This window comes from Neoarius graeffei, chromosome 4, assembly GCF_027579695.1.
Source record: "Neoarius graeffei isolate fNeoGra1 chromosome 4, fNeoGra1.pri, whole genome shotgun sequence".
Lineage (NCBI taxonomy): Eukaryota > Metazoa > Chordata > Actinopteri > Siluriformes > Ariidae > Neoarius > Neoarius graeffei.
Window position 1 is genome coordinate 53,114,229 of NC_083572.1, and position 17,783 is coordinate 53,132,011.

The window sequence follows — 17,783 nt, forward strand, 5'->3', positions numbered from 1 at the left end:
CAGCAATGTAATGCCTTTTCTGGCTAATTTTATTTGTCTTACCTCCAACAAAGTGGTCACTACACAAGCGTTGGTATGCCGAGGGCTGCCAATCTGTTAATGGCCGCTATACATCTTCTCCATCGGGATCCGATAAAATGATGAACCTTGCCTTGTTTGTTGATGGTTACTACATCCAGGTGCACAACAATATAGTGGCATGATGGAAGTCTTGCTGAAAGTAAAAACTTTCTTTGCTGCCGTTCCTCAATGTTGGCTGTGGTAAACTACTGGTAGTACATGTCCAAAATGGCGGCCGCGTTTGTCGTGACGTCACGTGAAAAGGGTCCATAGGCCGTAAGGTGAACCCCGTTTTTGTTTCATCTCGCTCCGACGTCTCCGAACGACGAAATATTTATTTTAAAACTAAGAATGAGTACTAGAAAGTGTGGCGAAAAAAGTTCTCACCTTATAATCCTGTCAATTCCTCGCACCGAGCGATCGCGTGGCGAACTATTTTCCTCTAAAAATGACGTGTCGGGACATCACGTGACTGGTCTGGACCAATCGCGTTGCCGATTTTTGACCACAGATCAGCTGACAGCTTGCGTAATTACAGTCACATTAGTAGAAAAAGTCTCAAACACCCTCCAAAGTGGGTGAAATGTCTTCTAAGTCCTAAATAGTGCTTTAAATACAACCCCGATTCCAAAAAAAGTTGGGACAAAGTACAAATTGTAAATAAAAACGGAATGCAATGATTTACAAATCTCAAAAACTGATATTGTATTAACAATAGAACATAGACAACATATCAAATGTCGAAAGTGAGACATTTTGAAATTTCATGCCAAATATTGGCTCATTTGAAATTTCACGAAAGCAACACATCTCAAAAAAGTTGGGACAGGGGCAATAAGAGGCTGGAAAAGTTAAAGGTACAAAAAAGGAACAGCTGGAGGACCAAATTGCAACTCATTAGGTCAACTGGCAATAGGTCATTAACATGACTGGGTATAAAAAGAGCATCTTGGAGTGGCAGCGGCTCTCAGAAGTAAAGATGGGAAGAGGATCACCAATCCCCCTAATTCTGCGCCGACAAATAGTGGAGCAATATCGGAAAGGAGTTCGACAGTGTAAAATTGCAAAGAGTTTGAACATATCATCATCTACAGTGCATAATATCATCAAAAGATTCAGAGAATCTGGAAGAATCTCTGTGCGTAAGGGTCAAGACCGGAAAACCATACTGGGTGCCTGTGATCTTCTGGCCCTTAGACGGCACTGCATCACATACAGGCATGCTTCTGTATTGGAAATCACAAAATGGGCTCAGGAATATTTCCAGAGAACATTATCTGTGAACACAATTCACCGTGCCATCCGCTGTTGCCAGCTAAAACTCTATAGTTCAAAGAAGAAGCCGTATCTAAACATGATCCAGAAGCGCAGACGTCTTCTCTGGGCCAAGGCTCATTTAAAATGGACTGTGGCAAAGTGGAAAACTGTTCTGTGGTCAGACGAATCAAAATTTGAAGTTCTTTATGGAAATCAGGGACGCCGTGTCATTCGGACTAGAGAGGAGAAGTACGACCCAAGTTGTTGTCAGCACTCAGTTCAGAAGCCTGTATCTCTGATGGTATGGGGTTGTATTAGTGCATGTGGCATGGGCAGCTTACACATCTGGAAAGACACCATCGATGCTGAAAGGTATATCCAGGTTCTAGAGCAACATATGCTCCCATCCAGACGACGTCTCTTTCAGGGAACACCTTGCATTTTCCAACATGACAATGCCAAACCACATACTGCATCAATTACAGCATCATGGCTGCGTAGAAGAAGGGTCCGGGTACTGAACTGGCCAGCCTGCAGTCCAGATCCTTCACCCATAGAAAACATTTGGCGCATCATAAAACGGAAGAGACGACAAAAAAGACCCAAGACGGTTGAGCAACCTAAATCCTACATTAGACAAGAATGGGTTAACATTCCTATCCCTAAACTTGAGCAACTTGTCTCCTCAGTCCCCAGACGTTTACAGACTGTTGTAAAGAGAAAAGGGGATGACTCACAGTGGTAAACATGGCCTTGTCCCAACTTTTTTGAGATGTGTTGTTGTCATGAAATTTAAAATCACCTAATTTTTCTCTTTAAATGATACATTTTCTCAGTTTAAACATTTGATATGTCATCTATGTTCTATTCTGAATAAAATATGGAATTTTGAAACTTCCACATCATTGCATTCCGTTTTTATTTACAATTTGTACTTTGTCCCAACTTTTTTGGAATCGGGGTTGTACATCACTAAGACAATATTGCATATATGTGGTATATTTAAGTGTTTATATTATTATTAGAATAAAAATAATTTTTATCACCATTATTATAGTACAAAATATGGTGTAATGGTCTATGACTAGGACCATTCATGTATTCATTCTCTTAGGTTATTAACTATAAAGTACTGATCAACCATAAAACAATTTGCTTGAAAAACAGACCTACAATGTTACACAGGCAGTAATGGAATAGAGTATTGACTCGTCATTGTGGGCTATACACACCATGGATTAGCCATAAAATGGCATATATGATATATAGGCAATGCGTGTGATTTCAGATCAAGATTTAAGAAATTGTGCAGGAAGGAGAAGAGTCCATAGGAATAATAATACACAATAATAATAATAATAATAATAATAATACAACCTATATATAATATTGCAGTTCTATTGCTCAGTTCAGAGGCACAATGGCAGGGATTCAAGTATTCACTACCTATGCAGCGGCACAGTAGAGGTAGGTAAACGCACTAGGCAGCACTATGCACCTGCAGCAGCGGCAACAAAGAAGATGCAAGACTGAGTCATCATACAACAGAACTATGTGGCAAATTGCAAACTTTAATAAAAATGTAAACAACAAAACAGTGATATATACACATTACAAATGCAAATTTATATATACACAAAATATATATAAATATATAAAAGTCCTGTGGCACGGTGCAAAAAGGCAGGGGTCAGCATCCAGGCAATGACCTAGGTGTCAGTGACAGAGAAAGAGAGAGGGGGGGGAACACACACACACACACACACACACACACACACACACACACACACACACAGTGCTGTGACTAATTGTCTTCACATTGAACAGTAGCAAGTAGCATTCTATGGTCATGAATGAGAAGTTAGTACATGGCTTACTTGTCCTTCTCTTGTCTAGCAGGCTCATTCAGAAATCTGGTGTACTGCTGGTAGCAGCTCTTGTGGTACTGCACCTCCAGAGCCACACAGTCTTTGTCCTTAATGTGTACCAGAATACTGTGGTCATCTTTAGTCTCAGCAGCAGTCTGCAACTTGCCTTGCCAGACAGAAAGACATGCTTTTTACCACATAGGAATTTAAGTTTGCCAGTAGCATATTCACATAAAGGCACACATATGTTACATGCATACAAACATTGAAACATAACATCCATGCATGCAAACACACTTGCAGAGGGAGATAGCACTGTAGATAGTCATCAGTGATAGTGACCCTTTGTGTGTGGGGGGGCAAGGGGGTTGATCAGTGATTGTGACCCTTTGTGTGTGTGTGTGTGTGTGTGTGTGTATGGGTTTGCTTACCTGCTGTTAAGGTCTCAGCTTTTGAAAGAGCTTCCCTTTGTCGTTTACCTCCCTTTAAGACGAATTTGAGGTTTTTTTTTTTTACATATAATGCACAGGGCAAGAAGGACGGGACCTGAGCTGGACATAGGCAGTGCTGACCTGGATCTAAGACACTTAGTGCTGCCCGATGTTGAGGGGCCAGCTTCGGGGGGGAGGCCAGCTTCGGGGGGGAGGCCAGCTTCGGGGGGGGGGGCAGCTTCGGGGGGTCTTGCGGCATCTTGAGTTTCATCTCCCCCTTCTTTCTCGCGCACCATACGCTTTCCCGCTCGTTCAATAGCAAGTTTGTCCGTAAACCTGCGGTAACATGCAGGGTGGAAGGCAGCATCCTCGGGTATCTTGTCAAACTCTAAATCTAAAGTGTTTGTAGTTTTCGGCTAGTCTCCTGTTCTCACCGCTCAACTGCAGCCACTGTCGGATACTGTCCCGGTATGTATTCCACCGTTTGAAGGTAAATTCCTGGGTCACTCCGTGCTTCACAGAAGCTATATGCATATAGCACTGCTTACGTGCAAGAAGTTTTCTCCTTTTTGCCGTTATTTCCAAACTTTCCTCTCCTCCACTGCTGCTAGACGAGGCTGTGGCGGCTGCCATGTTGGTCTCTTGTTTACGAAATGGGGCTACATCAGCAACCGTGGAACCTGTTCTGTAGCGAAATCTTATTCCGCGGTGCCAAAATATCATTCCGCGCCGATGACATTAGTTCGCTTTTTCAAGCCTTTGTGCGAAAAATTGACAGCATTACAAGGTGAGAACTTTTTGATGACATCATTTCATAATACGTCCATTTTTAAGAATTGGATATTATGTAGTTCGGAGACGTCGGAGCGGAATCTTGTTTCTGAAAGACTTTTCGGGGTTCACCTTACGGCCTACTACACCGAATCGACATTGTTGCGAGCAGATCACAAGAAGACTTTAGCCCCCAAAATGTCCGCAAACAGAAGAAAGGTAGATGCCGAATGCAGGGCTTTCAACAAAACATGGACTGCTAAGTATTGGCTCTACCTACATATGTGAACAAACATTTTCAGTGATGAAGTTTAACAAATCCAGGTATAGATCCTCTCTCACTGATGATCATCTGTCAGCTGTGCTTCGCATCTCCACCTCAGACATTCAGCCTGACTTTGATGCACTCGTTAAAGACCAACAGAGACTAGATTTCTCTCACTGAACAAATAAAAAACTGAAAAACACCAAATGAGGTGATTAGGCTACAAATGTGGGCATCATTATTATAATATGATGTATCTTGCTTGATATTTGGAGTAGAAAGACAATATTGTGATGTCTTTATTGTGTTTTGGGGTGAATGTGACTTTTTGTATAAAATGGTACAAACGTTCACATTTTGTTAACCATTGTTTTGGGAAATTTGATTGAATAAATGACATTTTTTGTAAGGCAACCTCGTTTTTTCCATACTCTTACCAGTCTTAGCAGCTTGTAAAAACAATGTTATTTACTGCTTTATATAAAGAAATACAATTAATATTATGCAGAGTGGGTGGCACGGTGGTGTAGTGGTTAGCGCTGTCGCCTCACAGCAAGAAGGTCCTGGGTTCGAGCCCCGGGGCCGGCGAGGGCCTTTCTGTGTGGAGTTTGCATGTTCTCCCCGTGTCCGTGTGGGTTTCCTCCGGGTGCTCCGGTTTCCCCCACAGTCCAAAGACATGCAGGTTAGGTTAACTGGTGACTCTAAATTGACTGTAGGTGTGAGTGTGAATGGTTGTCTGTGTCTATGTGTCAGCCCTGTGATGACCTGGCGACTTGTCCAGGGTGTACCCCGCCTTTCACCCGTAGTCAGCTGGGATAGGCTCCAGCTTGCCTGCGACCCTGTAGAAGGATAAAGCGGCTAGAGATAATGAGATGAGACGAGATTATGCAGAGTTTAGTTCAGCCTTTTGGTCCGGCCCTCCACAAAATTTTCTGTTTCTCATGTGATCCAATGGAAAAAATAATTGCCCACCCCTGCTCTAAACATTTAAACTCAAAATATACCCAGGGCCAACTTAAAGGAGCTTAGTTTTAAAATATCTCCTAAGTATAACAATCATAAAATAATACTAAATAATACAACAATTTCACCATAATCTTAGAAAAATAATTGTAGCTAGTAATTCAGGGGTGTGTGTGTGTGTGTCAGGCCCATAAAATATTGAAGTGAGAGAGTAGTCTTCCTAAACTAGCTAACAAAGGAAGAAAGGGAAAATTTCACAGACTGACCCTTGAAAACCAGAGCCTTGTCATCAAAGTAAGAAATAACAATGGCTATGGAGACAGGAATCCTATCATGTTCTTATGCTTAAAACAGCAAGTTTGAGGTACAAAATAATCTCACAGGGCGGCACGGTGGTGTAGTGGTCAGGACTGTTACCTCACAGCAAGAAAGTCCTGGGTTCGAGCCCAGCGGCCGATGAGGACCTTTCTGTGTGGAGTTTTCATGTTCTCCCTGTGTCTGCATGGGTTTCCTCTGGGTGCTCTGGTTTCCCCCACAGTCCAAAGACATGCAGTATAGGCTAAGTGGTAGCTCTAAATTGACCATAGGTGTGAATGTGAGTGTGAATGGTTGTTTGTCTCTATGTGTTAGCCCTGCAATGACCTGGCAACTTGTCCAGGGTGTCCCCCACCTCTCACCCATAGTCAGCTGGGATAGGCTCCAGATTGCCTGCGACCCTGTACAGCAGGGGTGCCAGGGTGAAATTGGTAAGGGGGCCAGATTTTTTTCAAGTGGGACCTTGGGGGCCGAATTACACTTTTGGCCTGAAAAGACCAGACACTAACTCAACAAAAGGACATTATTTTATATGATTTTTGAAGGCCTATACGCCCAAAAGGAATTGTAAAGCTATAGCCTCAAAATGAGGCGCACGATAACATGGCAGACAAAAGCAATTTACCCTCTGAAAATGTAACAGTCTAAGCATGCAAGTAGCCTACATTTATTAAAAAAAAAGCTACAGAAATGGACTAAGACACAAATAACACAAGTGTAAACTGTAAATGACTTGGATCAGATTTATTGATCTTGCACATCAAAAACATGTCAATGCATAGGCCTAATTAGGCCAATTAAAACGATTGGCAAGTAGGCCTAAACAAGTCAAAAGAAAGAAGTGCCAGGGTAAATAATTCCACCAATAGGTCAAGTGACTAAATATCCAGTAGCATTAGTTTAAAAGAGCCAAATATGACTGAACATACCAATAAAAACAAACTACAGATGGCACATTAACTTTGCTGGTCAAGTCCCACATATATTTCCACACACCCATCCTGTTTATTCCCCCTCAAGCACACAGCACAAGGTTACATGGGGGAGAAATACCAGCTACATTTTACACGTGGAAGCCAGAAGTCTTTTACTTTTTACCAGCTTGTCGACATTGGGGGACAGACTCTGGGCAATTGCTATTTTCATGACATTGTTGAGATGTCCATGGGTCAGACGACTACGCAGTTTCGATTTATTAATATTCATTACTGAAAATGCCTGTTCACATAAATATGTTGTCCCGAACATAGAGTATTTTACCGGCAAAGGCCGTGATAATTGGGTACTCTGGTGGCAATGACTGATAGAAAGATTGGATTCCAACAGATGCGTATTTATCCTTGACGAATGCACCCTCCGAAAATGGCTTGGACATTTTTGCGATCTCCCACGCGATGATGTAGCTCGCCTTCACTGCCCCTAACATGAAATAAAATGTACAACAAAGATATTGAGACATCCCTCTTTGAAAACAGCCGCATTTAACATTAAAGGAGAACTGAAGATGATGTATGATATTAAAACGAACCTTCATGTGTCTCTCGAGACTTTGAGAAAGCTGCTTGCTGTTTTTGAAGGTTTGAGGCAAGCTCATTTAGCTTTTCAGTCCTGCGTTGCCCGGTGAATTGGCTGTATTTGTCGGCGTGGGTCTCGTAATGTCTTTTGACATTGTATTCCTTCGGTACAGCCACTTGTTGCGAACAAATCAGACAAACAGGTTTTCCCCCTACTTCCCAGAAAAAGTATTTCTCTCTCCATTTTTCCTGAAAGATGCGACCCTCAGAATCAACTTTTCTCTTTTTAGACTGTTGTTGCTTGTGAACGAGCAACAACTAGCCTACTCTACATTAAATCCGGGTCATTGCACCTGCGCGTGCTGCAGCAAGCAGAGAGCAGCTAAAAACAAACCGATGGATTACACGAAAATGGAATCAAATTGAAACATTAGATTTAAAATCATTACAAAAAACCCCCACAACATTCGATTTTTATTAATTTATTATTTAAAAAAAAAAAGTCTCATGAACCACCGGGCCGGATGTGATGACCAATCGGGCCGTATCCGGCCCGCGGGCCGTTACCATGGCACCCCATGTACAGGATAAGCGGCTACAGATAATGGATGGATGAATAATCTCACAGTGGTTCACCACTATCCTTCCAGGTTTGAATAATGCATTGGACAGTTCTTAAGCCATCCATCCATTATCTGTAGCCGCTTATCCTGTCCTACAGGGTCGCAGGCAAGCTGGAGCCTATCCCAGCTGACTATGGGCAAGAAGTGGGGTACACCCTGGACAAGTCGCCAGGTCATTACAGGGCGATCACATAGACACAGACAACCATTCACACTCACATTCACACCTACGGTCAATTTAGAGTCACCAGTTAACCTAACCTGCATGTCTTTGGGCTGTGGGGGAAACCAGAGCACCCGGAGGAAGCCCACGCGGACACAGGGAAAGCATGCAAACTCTGCACAGAAAGGCCCTCGCCGGCCGCTGGGCTCAAACCCAGGACCTTCTTGCTGTGAGGCGACAGTGCTAACCACTACACCACTGTGCTGCCCCAGTTCTTAACCCAATTCCAGTCATTTCAGCAATCTCAGTTGTTTGCTTGATGCAGGCCAATAATTTGACCCTTCTGAAACACAGTAACATCCTTTCCATGAGCACACATTACATTTTCCGATGTTTGTTTAAGAAATGAGAAGCTACTCACTAGGGCTGCACAATATATCGAAAAAGTATCGATATCGCGATATCATAGTTTGCGATACACATACCGCAAAAATTACTTAAATTTCGATAAAAGGCACATTTTTCTGTGCCGTCCAATCACATTTGAATGTCAACAAGCGCCGTGGGATAACTCCGCCCCCTATTGCAAAACAAGTAAAAGCCTCGTGGTGATGGCGGAAGGTGGGAGCGGTAGCAAGTGTGGTGAGACAAACTTGTGTGAGGAGGAACTGGTTTCCAAAAAAAAAATGCACGTCTGCTATTTGGAAGTACTTTGGATTCAGGAGGGATGACGTACTGCAAACTCAGGTACTTTGCAAGACATGTACCTGTAAAACAGTGGTGGGGCGGCTCACTGGGACAAACAATCACTCACTCTCTCTCACTCACACACACACACACACCACTGCTCTCTCACCCACATGTGTTATTAACAGATTGTGTTTGAGTTTATGGTGAATCTGTGTCGCTCACCTTCATCTCCCGGGAGCCGCTGAAATTGCCAGTTTGAATGCTTTATGTTAATCTAATGTAGTTTTCAGTTTTTTGTTTACTTAAGACATTTTCTGCTGCGCTCACAAAAATTAAGAGATTTAAAGATGATTGGTGGACACCATTGCAGGTGTAGCCATGTTTTTCCAATAAAAAATAATGTTGGAATGGAAGCGATGCATTGGGTGTTTTGTTTTAAATGCTAGCTACAGGGCAGAACGGTGAGTAGAGGTAAGAAAAACATTATATATTTAATTATCGTGATACATATCGATATCGAGATATTCAGTCATGTTATCGAATATCGCATATTTTTCTGATATCGTGCAGCCCTACTACTCACTGCATCACTTAGGGTTAAAAGAATTGTTGCCAGCTGAAACACAATCACTGCAGTAATTATCCAATCAAAGGCTCTTATGTACAACCCCGATTCCAAAAAAGTTGGGACAAAGTACAAATTGTAAATAAAAACAGAATGCAATGATGTGGAAGTTTCAAAATTCCATATTTTATTCAGAATAGAACATAGATGACATATCAAATGTTTAAACTGAGAAAATGTATCATTTAAAGAGAAAAATTAGGTGATTTTAAATTTCATGACAACAGCACATCTCAAAGTTGGGACAAGGCCATGTTTACCACTGTGAGACATCCCCTTTTCTCTTTACAACAGTCTGTAAACGTCTGGGGACTGAGGAGACAAGTTGCTCAAGTTTAGGGATAAGAATGTTAACCCATTCTTGTCTAATGTAGGATTCTAGTTGCTCAACTATCTTAGGTCTTTTTTGTCGTATCTTCCATTTTATGATGCGCCAAATGTTTTCTATGGGTGAAAGATCTAGACTGCAGGCTGGCCAGTTCAGTACCCGGACCCTTCTTCTACGCAGCCATGATGCTGTAATTGATGCAGTATGTGGTTTGGCATTGTCATGTTGGAAAATGCAAGGTCTTCCCTGAAAGAGACGTCGTCTGGATGGGAGCATATGTTGCTCTAGAACCTGGATATACCTTTCAGCATTGATGCTGTCTTTCCAGATGTGTAAGCTGCCCATGCCACACGCACTAATGCAACCCCATACCATCAGAGATGCAGGCTTCTGAACTGAGCGCTGATAACAACTTGGGTCGTCCTTCTCCTCTTTAGTCCAAATGACATGGCGTCCCTGATTTCCATAAAGAACTTCACATTTTGATTCGTCTGACCACAGAACAGTTTTCCACTTTGCCACAGTCCATTTTAAATGAGCCTTGGCCCAGAGAAGACGTCTGCGCTTCTGGATCATGTTTAGATACGGCTTCTTCTTTGAACTATAGAGTTTTAGCTGGCAACTGCGGCTGTCACAGTGAATTGTGTTCACAGATAATGTTCTCTGGAAATATTCCTGAGCCCATTTTGTGATTTCCAATACAGAAGCATGCCTGTATGTGATGCAATGCCGTCTAAGGGCCTGAAGATCATGGGCACCCAGTATGGTTTTCCGGCCTTGACCCTTACGCACAGAGATTCTTCCAGATTCTCTGAATCTTTTGATGATATTATGCACTGTAGATGATGATATGTTCAAACTCTTTGCAATTTTACACTGTTGAACTCCTTTCTGATATTGCTCCACTATTTGTTTTCGCAGAATTAGGGGGATTGGTGATCCTCTTCCCATCTTTACTTCTGAGAGCCGCTGCCACTCCAAGATGCTCTTTTTATACCCAGTCATGTTAATGACCTATTGCCAATTGACCTAATGAGTTGCAATTTGGTCCTCCAGCTGTTCCTTTTTTGTACCTTTAACTTTTCCAGCCTCTTATTGCCCCTGTCCCAACTTTTTTGAGATGTGTTGCTGTCATGAAATTTCAAATGAGCCAATATTTGGCATGAAATTTCAAAATGTCTCACTTTCGACATTTGATATGTTGTCTATGTTCTATTGTGAATACAATATCAGTTTTTGAGATTTGTAAATTATTGCATTCTGTTTTTATTTACAATTTGTACTTTGTCCCAACTTTTTTGGAATCGGGGTTGTATTTGGTTTTTTAAATTTATTTATTTATTTATTTATTTATTTTTGGCCAGGCAGTGTAGAAATCCATCCATCCATTATCTGTAGCCGCTTATCCTGTCCTACAGGGTTGCAGGCAAGCTGGAGCCTATCCCAGCTGACTATGGGTGAGAGGCAGGGTACACCCTGGACAAGTCACCAGGTCATCGCAGGGCTGACACAGACAACCATTCACACTCACATTCACACCTACGGTCAATTTAGAGCCACCAATTAGCCTAACCTGCATGCCTTTGGACTGTGGGGGAAACCGGAGCACCCGGAGGAAACCCACACGGACATGGGGAGAGCATGCAAACTCCACACAGAAAGGCCCTCGCTGGCCGCTGGGCTCGAGCCCAGGACCTTCTTGCTGTGAGATGACAGTGCTAACCACTACACCACCGTGCTGCCCCAGTGTAGAAATACATAACATTATTAGGTTCTTAGGTCCTTAGGCCAACTTGGAACAGGGCACTATCAAGCTACCTAACAGAAGGGTTAATATTATATTGTGTAAATCAGTGGCCAATGTTGCTAACAAGTTCCCAATAGACTAACTTGTATTAGTAATTCCCAACTGCATATGTCCCATTTACGGTGTAAACTGAACACATGATAACTCATAGACATTTACACTGAACTGCATTTTTTTAGGAATGTATGGTGCATCGCTAAAACAAAGGCATTTTAACAATGCTTAGCAAAATGATGGCTGTGCACTCTGTACAGTAAATTTATTCATAGGCTTTAAAGTAGGCCTGGTTTCCTTATTTATCCCACAAAATCTGAAGTCTTTTGTTAATGTTCTGTGTGTGAATGAAATGATTTAATGAAAAAAAATCCTGATGATTCTGTGGTTAAAATAGACCTACTCACTTCAATAAAATAATTTTAAATTTCACTGCAAACAAAGATTAATCTGGCAGACTGTTATAATTGTTCTCATCATAGATTTAAAAGAAATTGTACCTAAAACAATTTCTGTGATTAGCTGATTTCTTTTGAGAAAAAAAAGATTTTGTCCTCATTAAATTGCCTGTATATTCCCTTGCAGTTTCACATTATAAGCCTACATAGCCATTCAGACATTTTACATTTGAATTGATAGACCCACAAACATTAACAGTGAAGTTGTAGCTAGTAAGAATTAGTAAAAAGAGTTTTAGAACATTTTATTCAATATAATTTAATGAAGTAAACAAGAAACTAATACAGAGTACTGTCATTTCAGACAAAAATTATAAAATATTTTGTTTATTTTTGCTCTGTCAATGGAAATTGTTCCCAAAAAGCCATAGCTGGACTGAGCTTTGCATGTTTCCATGTCAATGCACAGACTGACTGACCGCCTGTAGTAGTAATGGCAGAAAGGATTGAGGTGGAGCAATAGCTGCAAATGTATAACCACTTCCTTGTTTGACTTTGGGGGGGGGGGGTAATCCCTCTTTATGCAGACCAGTATGACTCAGTGCTCCATTCAAGTCAATGAGGAGGTCCGTTTGTGACATAAGTCAGTACGTTCACTTATTACCTGATTTGTGCAGGTCAGCAACCTGATGTATCAATTTTGCCCCAAATATTTTTAAGAGAATTAAACTATTATTTTAAAAAGTGTTTCTAATGAGTTATTGTTGTTAGAACATAAATAGTTTATCGTATTCTTTTATTAGATATCTTGGAGTATTGTTGGTAATGTTCATTTTTGCTCATTTTATGAAGGGTGCCAATTATTCTGGAGGGTATGCTATACAGTTGTATGCAAAAGCTTACCACATCTCTCAACCAAATTACTTTTAATTTTTCATTTTTGACATTTTTGAAGAGAAAAGACACAATCTCTGTCGCCGATTATTTTTTAAAACAGCAACAGTATTTTTCTGCAGATGTTAATGCATAGTTACTCAATATTCGATTAAGTTAAATAAATAAAAACAGGAAAAAAAATAATTGTGGCTTGTGGAAACATTTGTACATCCTAACGAAAATAGTTTGCAAATTTTTTTTTAAATTTTATTTATTTATTTCTGTAGCCAGCTAGGAGTGTTTCTATTCTTGTTTTAGGAATTTTCACCCACAGTTATGTGCATTATATTTGTCGTTCTGAGATATTCTTCGGCCCTCTTGGATGCACAACATGTTTAGGATCTACTCACAGAAGTCAGCAGCTGCAAGGGCTATTCCAAGCTTTGAAGTAGTTCCTGATGGATTTTGAGGTATCTCGTCTCGTCTCGTCTTCTTCCGCTTATCCAGGACCGGGTCGCGGAGGCAGCAGTCTAAGCATGGAAGCCCAAACTTCCCTTTCCCCAGACACCCCGGCCAGCTCCTCGGGAAGAACACCGAGGCGTTCCCAGGCCAGCCGAGAGACATAGTCCCTCCAGCGTGTCCTGGGTCTTCCCCGGGGCCTCCTCCCGGGGGGACATGCCTGGAACACCTCCCCAGGGAGGCGTCCAGGAGGCATCCGAAAAAGATGCCCGAGCCACCTCAGCTGGTTCCTCTCGATGTGGAGGAGCAGTGGCTCTACTCCGAGCTCCTCCCGAGTGACTGTGCTTCTCACCCTATCTCTAAGGGAGCGCCCAGCCACCCTGCGAAGGAAACTCATTTCAGCCGCTTGTATCCGCGATCTTGTTCTTTCAAGGTTTCAAGATTTTGAGGTATGTTTTTGATTATTATCCTGTTGTAGAAGCTCATCTTTTAATCATGTGATGGTCCTTTTTTCTCCATACATACCTTTGGTGACTGTAGCCAGAAAGCAGACATCCCAACCTGACAAAGGATTTTTTTTTGGGGGGGAGGCAAATACATTGCCAGGGGGTATGGGGGTACTCCCCCAGAAAATTTGGATTTGGTTGATGTGATTTCCTGCATTCTGGTGGATTTTGGGGTGGCCTTTTGGAGATGAACAATACCTGAATTCACTCAGATTCATAGCTAACACCCTGACTTGGGGACTTTGCTGCCCCCAACCCATAAACTATGATAACTACAATGTGCCATATATTAAGTTCCTTACTGATTGAATCTGGACCCCCCCCCCCCCCATAAATAAGGAAGGATGACCAGGATAGATAGAAATGTTCACCACAGAACATTGCTTTAGTTAGATACTGAAACACAGATGAATATAACGGAACAATGAATGAACTGCATGAATGACAATGAATGCAATTGTACATGTAGGCCTAGGCCTAAAGGGCTCTTTCCTTTCCTCTGTTCTATGCCTGTTCCTTTTGCAAGCTTTCATTGTATTTAGAGGCTGCTTGCTTTGCAGATTTGAGCAGTTTTCCCGACACCTCCACCTCGTAGTTCTCTGTGTCAATAAACTTGTTAATCTTGCAAGACATCGGATTCACACGTGTTTGGTGAGACATCTGACTCCTAAATTCTGTCTTGATGTGACACACCATGCTGAAAGCCCTTTCCACATCACAGTTAGAATTTGGCAGCACCAATAGCAGCTTCATCAGCTGACAGAGCTCCCTGAGTCTCAACTGCCCTGGGCTCACAGATGTGACTTTGGACAGCTTCCTCCAGAACTCATCAACTGGTAAATACTTATAGTTTGGCACCAGTGCTTCCAGGTTAGAAGAGACATAATCCAGCACTTCTAAATGGAGTTGTTCTCTGGCATTGGCCTTCATTACATTTGGAAATCTCTCTGCCAAAGTCAAAATCTGCTCTGGTTTCACATCATCATGGTTCTCAGGATTGACCACTGACAGATTCGTCAAAATTTGATCTCTCACTGGCAATTTTTCCTTTTTTTTTTAAAGCTTCTGACGTAGAATGCTCTTGCGTCTCTAGAACTGCTTTGTCTTTTGACTGGACAGTGCTGATTTTCACATCGGAAAATCACATATTTGACGGAAGATGGATGTGTTAATAGTACCTAAAGATATAGTAGTAATTGAACAGCATAAATTTTGCTCATGTTGTGAGAGAATCTCTTTCAGAGCCTATAAATACAGAAAACCCCAATGAGTTAGTTGAGAGAGATAACAGGATGGCATGTCCATTCATTTGATATTGAAATCATGTTTTTAGATGCAATATAACATCACACGTGTTTCAGTGGACAAAAAGGCAATGACAAGATTCAGAAATACACAGGGAAGTTTATAAATTAATCTTGCAATGGCTTTTTCCTTCACTCCAGTTCCATGATTACTGTAGAGACTTACCTTAAAATTTAAAAAAGGTTCAATTCACCTTAAAATCAGCTCTCTGTAAAGGGACACTGCAAGAAGATCATAGGGTTTGGAATTTCGAAAAAAAAAAATCTTGTATGGTTGCAGAGATACGATGAGTTTAGTAAAAATAAATCAATTAATAAATAAACAAGTAACGGTAATTACGTGTTGACCCCCCCACACCTCTACTTAACGTTGTAGCACAAAATAGAAAGGGTGTACATGGTCCTAATTGGTTCTGTTAGAACCAGAAAAGGTTGTAGTTTTATGAGCGACTTAGTTTTGGAGGTGAATCCAAACAAATTCCTGACGGTTGCGCGCCACCTGCTCCTGCAGCTCCAGCACTGAAAGTGAAAGTAATTTATTGCCATTATTGAGCCTTCTGCCGAGCAGGTGAGCGTACAAAGATGACAATTACAAAGAGACACTGCTTTATCATAACCGTGAAAGTTGAACACCAAATCAGCTAAAAAAACAACAACAACAACAACTGATGATTTGTACCATGCATTAATTTCCTGGGTTCCAGAAAACAGCTGGAGCAGCTGCTGCTCTTCATGCTCTATGCACTCACTGACTGATCGATAGGTTCGGGATGAAGATTGCTCGCTTGCTCTAGATTCCGTGAGATTGTATGTAATTTGCGGGCATCAGGGAGCCGCTATCAATATGCGGGAGACTCCCGGAACTTCCGGGAGACTTGGGATGTCTGAGAAAGTCTCACCATAATGTACATGTTGCTTTGCATACATCATACACTGATGTTAGTGATGAGATTGCAGGTATTATTTCCTTCTTATGACTCTTCCATGCAGATCATGTTTGTGCAAACAAAGCTGCAGAGTAGAATGGTGCACAACCATGAATGTGTCAGCTTAACCTTCATGCAGCTCCTTGCCAGCATATGACAGTTCTATCAGGAAGTTTTGCTGACTAACAGTTTTTTCTTTGTGTCCTGCATTTTTTTTTCTTTTTACTTAAAAAAAATCAACAAAATATCTGATTTGGCCGGGGCAGGCCCGGCGCCAGGAACAGTTTACTAAGGGGGCAATTAGAAATCGCAAGGGGGCAAATATTTTTCATATAGTGTGTAGTAGTGATGACGGTCTGACAACGTGTTTCAAACAATTAACTGCGCCAACCACAAAACCACGGGCCCGAAGGTTGCTTTAGTCCGGGAAAATCATGTGACATATTACCAGGGCAGTTGCGCTTTATCAACCCCCGTGCCCACCTGTTAACCCTCCCCTCCAATTTTCTCACAGACACGCGGTACAACCGGAAAGATGCCAAACATAAAACAACACACACAAACCTACAGGCAAGTCCTTTACATTTAAAATACATACAAATAGCTCCGCGGCATGAAAACAAAACGCCAATGCAAGTCTAAGGTACTTGGCTCGGCGGCCAAAATCATAATTTAAAAATATCAACAGACCCCACGGTTGAGGGGGCGGGGCTGTAGCCACTAGGGAGCGACGCCCCCTTTCGCCCCCCCCCCCACGGCGCCGGGCCTGGGCCGGGGGCATCCAAACCTTTGCATACAACTGTATGTGTGGATATAAACTTATACAAACACACAAACGTAACTGAGAGTATTTATGAACTAATTTCATTAGAATAAGAAACAAAGGAAATGCTGGATTCAACAAAGTAATGTATGATGACAAATACAGTATCTACCAATGTGAGGGGAGGAAAAGTGGAATATGGGTAACAGACAGTAAGTGTAATTACTATTATACTGTGTTAGTAATTATAGATGAACACATGATATTTACAAACAAGTATAAAGGCATATTGTCTGTCCCTTTATGATGAAATTGTTGTATACTCACTTCATGACACTTAATTCTGCACTATAGAAAGAGCATTTTGTAGTCTTACAGTGGTGCTTGAAAGTTTGTGAACCCTTTAGAATTTTCTATATTTCTGCATAAATATGATGGAAATACAGAAATTGTGCAATTGTGTTATTTGTGCTTATGTGCTGAGGTTTTTTTTTTAATGTTCCCACACTGTACTCCTCACAGGATCATAGGGTGGGGGTTGCTTTTTTTCTCCTCCCCTCTCCTCATGTTACTATGTAATTTTTTTTTATCCCTGTCTTCCTGTCCTGTCTACTCCCCCTTTGTCAATTATGTGTATGTATGTATGCATGCATGCATGTATGTATGTATGTATGTATGTATGTATGTATGTATGCATGTATGTAAGGACAGGGTGATGGTCAATTTCATTGGTACAGTGATAATAAAGGATTCATTCATTCATTCATTCATTCATTCATTCATTCAAACCTCATCAGATTTTCACACAAGTCCTAAAAGTAGATAAAGAGAAATCAGTTAAACAAATGAGACAAAAATATTATACTTGGTCATTTAT